The 5,323-nt window shown below is 39.4% G+C and overlaps 1 non-coding gene across 1 annotated transcript; it reads right to left on the reverse strand.

Annotated features, from left to right (window-relative positions):
* Nucleotides 1-1,667: 1,667 nt before the first annotated feature.
* LOC121208662 (small nucleolar RNA R71) lies at nt 1,668-1,773 on the reverse strand. Its single transcript, XR_005903793.1, has one exon. It is a non-coding gene; the product is annotated as a small nucleolar RNA R71 (small nucleolar RNA).
* Nucleotides 1,774-5,323: the final 3,550 nt, after the last annotated feature.

Here is a 5,323-nt window from a genome sequence, read left to right on the forward strand (position 1 = left end):
AATACAGAACCACATGCCAAGAATTACTTGAAGGAAGCCAGACGATCCATCCCAAAAGCCAGAGCTACTCCAAGACTGAAGATCTCTCTTAGAATTCCTTCAGGGGTTTTAGAGTTTTCTTCATGTTTTGTTATTTTTATACTTTTGAGATGTACTCTTATTTTATTATGAACTAAACCCCTTAGATACCTAAGGGGGATAAAACCTATGATGGATCTTGTTATTATTATCTGAACTGTATGATAAATACTTGATTTGTTCTTAATTATGTGTTTTTAATGCTTGAGTTAATATTCCGGGTATTAATTCATGATTTCATGTGCTTATGCAGGGGAGGAATAGACCCTGCCTAAGAGTAGATTTGGCATAACTAAGCAGAGTTGATCGAACGCCTAAAAATAAGGTTACGAGATTTTACCGGATTAGGGTGAAACCTAATATGGGAGTCCATAGAGTGATTTACTGCTTCCATAGGGGTTTTAATTAAGAAAGAAATTTCGATTAATTTAACTGAGGGTTAGACGTTATTAGTCTCGAAAGGGATAATAACATAGGTTAGGGAATCTCACGGATCAAGTCAAGTGAATAAATCATCTGGTTCAGAGTCAGATAACAAGTGAAATCTAGTTGGATTCCTCTTTGGGTATCATCTTTATCAATTGCTTTTCTTCAAGTCTTTTTCCAAAATTTCCCTTTGCTTTAATTAAATTAGTTAATTAGTTTAGATAATTAGTTTAATAAACAAACCCTTTTATTCTTAGGCTAGATAATAAAAAGATAGTTATTACTAGTACTGTTGGTTCCCTTGGGTACGATATCCCAGTCTTGCCATTACTATACTATTGTTCGATAGGTGCGCTTGCCTTTTCGTCGTGATAATAGTTAGTCTAGGTTTGATCTTCATTATAAATATTTATTACTTGTTACGAATCACGCGATCAAGTTTTTGGCGCCGTTGCCGGGTATTCAAAATATTAGGAACGCTAAATTTTTATTACTTTAGCCATTTATTTTTCTTGCAATTTAATTTTAGTTTATTATTATTATTTATTAATTTAGTTTTTTTTCTCTTGGCAGGTTTTTTTTATAGTTTATGACTAGAAGAAACCCATTGGGACCATTACTTTTTGACGAAGAAATCGATTGTACAATTCGCAAAAATCAAAGAGAAATAAGGTGCATCTTAAGATACAAAGAGAGAGAGCAAGAAGACAATACTCAACCTCCAACCGACGAGATGGCTGAATACCAAGGTAATCAGCTACCTCCTGCAATTGCGGTTAATCAAAATCCTGCTCCACGTACTATGTATGATTTTGCTAAACCTTCTTTAACAGGAATTGAATCTAGCATAGTTAGACCTATTGTAGCTGCAAATACTTTTGGATTAAAACCTAACACTATTCAGATGATGCAGCAGTTTGTTCAGTTTGATGGTTTGCAGGATGAAGATCCCAACACTCACTTAGCGAACTTTCTGGAATTTTACGACACATTTAAAATGAATGGCATTTCTGATGATGTCATACGTCTTCGGTTGTTTCCCTTTTCACTGAGAAAGAAAGCTAAATAGTGGTTGAACTCGTTACCACGAGGTTCTATCATTACTTGGGAGCAAATGACCGAGAAATTTTTACTAAAATATTTTCTACCGACTAAAACGGCTAAATTACATAATGATATCTCTTCTTTTGTGCAGATGGTTTTAGAAACACTTTACCTTGCATGGGAGAGATACAAGGACTTACTGAGAAGGTGCCCTCACCATGGGTTACCACTTTGGCTTCAAGTACAAACATTCCAAAATGGCTTGAATCCCTCGACTTGGCAAATGGTTGACGCAGCTGCTGGCGGAACCATCAACAATAAAACACCGAAAGATGCCTATGAATTTATAGAGGAGATGTCACTGAATAACTATCAGTGGCAAGTTATGAGGACAAAGCCAATAAAAATAGCCGACGTTTATAACATCGATTCAGTCACCATGCTCTCTAATCAGGTAGAACTTCTCAATAAAAAGATTGACGGTTTACTTGTTCTACGCAGGTACATCCAGTAACGAGGTGTGACTCAAGTGGCGGAGGTGTGCATACAGAATATCAACCCTTCAATCCCACAACCGAAGAGGAACAAGTCAACTATATGGGTAATAATAACTTCTGATCTCAAAATAACCCATACAGTAATACTTATAATGCAGCCTGGAGTAACCACCCAAATTTCTCCTAAGGTGGTCAAGGGAATTAAAAGCCACAAAATCCTCAGGATTTTCAACAGCCACCTTGTCAACAAGAGAAGAAACCAAACCTTGAAGAGATGCTTTCTGAATTCATCTTGGTGTTAGAAACCCATTTCCAAAATACCGAGACAGCACTTAAGAATCAACAAGCATCGATCCAAGTACTCGAAACTTAGATAGGCCAACTATCCAAACTAATCTCCGAACGACCACAAGGTAGCTTACCAAGTAATACTGAACCTAATCCGAGGGAACACCTTAATGCAATTAGTACTCAAAATAAGGAAGGATTTATTGCACCGGAGCCAGAATTACAGTAAGACAACGCGATGAACAAAGGTGGAGAAGAGGTGAACGATAATGATCCTAAACAGGTAAGTACGAATCATGAACCTCGTGTGCCATATCCTAAAGCGATGACGAAAGACAGAACAGAAGAACAATTTGGGAAGTTTGTCAAACTCTTAAAGAAATTACATATTAACTTACTATTTATTGAAGTTCTTTCGCAGATGCCCAACTCAGCAAAATTATTAAAGGAACTTCTGAGCAATAAAAGAAAATTAGACGCTACATCGCATGTGGAACTCAATGCAGTCTGCTCAGCTATTCTAAAGAATAAGCTACCTAACAGATTGAAAGATCTAGGGAATTTTACAATTCCTTGCTTAATTGGTAGTTTATCTGTTGAATAATGCTTTAGCTGATCTAGGGGCAAGTATAAATATTATGTCATATAAAATGTTTAAATGACTAGGTCTCGGTAAACCCAAATAGAATAGGATGAGCATACAATTGGCTGACAAAACAGTTAGATTTCCTAAAGGTATTATTGAAGATGTTCTCGTTAAAATTGATAAATTTATTTACCTAGTAGACTTTGTTGTCTTAGATATGGATGAGGATAACGAGGTACCTTTAATTTTACGACGACCCTTTTTAGCAACTTCTAGAACCATTATTAATGTAGGCACAGGAGAGCTAATACTTCATACAGGTGACGACGCAGTAACACTCCAAGCACGCGACTCAGTCAAAACCTCTAAGACTCAAGATAATGCTATGAAACTTGTCAATGATAAAATTAATATTCAATCATCCTTGCAAGAACCTCCTCGAACCAAGACAATGGAGATAGTGCACTATTATCAAGTAGCGAACAAAGACACCCATGAGGAATGAAGGTTTCAAATAGAGGAGCTAGATGAATGGTGAGCACACAAATCGAGAACACATGATAGACCGAAACTACACCAAAACAAGCCCGATGCCTCTCCTAATCAACTTAAGGTTGGCAATAAAGTCTTACTAGATGCCGCAGATCCCCACATTGTCACTACCACACCAAATGAGGAAATCCCTCTTATGGTACTCAGTATTTTTCCATCCGGTATGGTGGAGGTGAGTCATCCCAAGTTTGGCACTTTTAAGGTAAACAACACTTGATTAAAACCTTATTTTAAGATTGACAGCCGGAATGAGGAGTATGAACTCCTCAAACCACCATGATCATTCAACAGAAAGGTAAGTCGAGCTTAGACTATAAATAAGCGCTTCTCGGGAGGCAACCCGAGCACTAACATATTTTGATTTCTTTATTTTTAATTTCTAACATTTTGAATCATTAACTTAATCTTTGAATTACAAAGTTTTTTAGCACACACGGCTAGGCACACAGGCGTGCCTAAAGCCGTGGCCAAATAGGGGAAGAGACACGATCGTGCGATATGGTCGTGTTGAAGCAAGACATGATTTCCCCAAAACATGGGGTGTGATAAATCCCCATGGCTGTGTGACATGGTCGTGGGTGAACTTGATAGGAGACCACGGGCGTGGGAATGGAAACCCAAAGGCGTGCCAGAGACAAGGCTCGATTCTGTTTCTTCGACATTGGCATGAGACACTCCCGTGCCATTCAGCCATGTACAACAATACACGGGCGTGCTACCATAACACACGGGCGTAGGAGAAGCGAACAAAGCTAGGCACGGCCGTACGAGATGGCCATGTTCGACACATGCCCAAGACATATGGGCATGCGATAGTAGCCGGGCACGACCTAAATCGTAAAATTCGAAAAACACGGGCTCACCCTCAAAGTACACGTGGACTTAGGCTGTGTGAACCTCCTTATATAAGCAAAACATTGTTCATCTTCTTCCCCTTTTCAAAACCCTAGCCGAAATCTACCCTTCCCAATTCCCTAATCCCTATTACGGCCACCATTCCCCAAATTCTCACTTCCTTAACCCCCAAACCACCCTCAAATCCACTCCCCTTGCATTAATCCTCACTTTCCTCTCTCTCTACCCTCCATTTTTCCTCCACACGGCTATATCCCCGCATCACACGCCCATGCTCACCACCAACACGCCCGTGCACTGCCCTACAGCAGCCTTTAGTTCACTTTCTCACCCTTATTTTTCCAATTTCTGTTGCTAGATTAGTATTCTACATGCTTTACATAGATATTGTTACTATTACAAATATGTTTTAGACAAGTTAGAAATTTTCTTTAGAATTTTCTATATTTGAATTGTTTAAGCTACTAACTAGCATATACTAGTTTTAGGCCTCTTGCTTACCAACTGATGTATCTTGGATTCTATCAATGCTCATGTACTTTCAGGAACATTATGTCATCAAGAGGAAAGAAGGCCGCGGTCCCATCCTTAAAGAGACGTAGGGGACCAAGTTCTTCCTCGGTACATGCTACAGTCAAAGTTCGGTACCCGTTCCTTGAATTTCTGCAAGCTTCGTAGGAGGAGCTATTTCAGATACTACGCGCACGACCCCTCACTACAAGTCGCTGCATTGACTGGGCTGCCGTTGAACAAGTTCAGCTAGCTGATGCCATCCGCGCCCTCCTATCCACAGATCCATGGGAACAGTTCGTCGCTATTACCGAGCCCACTTATTTAGAGCTAACTTTAGAATTATGCTCTACTTTTCATTTACATGTGGTGATGACAAACAATGACAACCCATGCACCATTGACTTCCGATTAGGCGATCTAGTTTGCGCAATGAGTGTCCCAGAGTTTGGAGTCGCTCTGGGACTTTACACCGATGAGTTTATGG

The sequence above is a fragment of the Gossypium hirsutum genome, chromosome A10 (genome assembly GCF_007990345.1).
Source record: "Gossypium hirsutum isolate 1008001.06 chromosome A10, Gossypium_hirsutum_v2.1, whole genome shotgun sequence".
Classification (NCBI taxonomy): domain Eukaryota; kingdom Viridiplantae; phylum Streptophyta; class Magnoliopsida; order Malvales; family Malvaceae; genus Gossypium; species Gossypium hirsutum.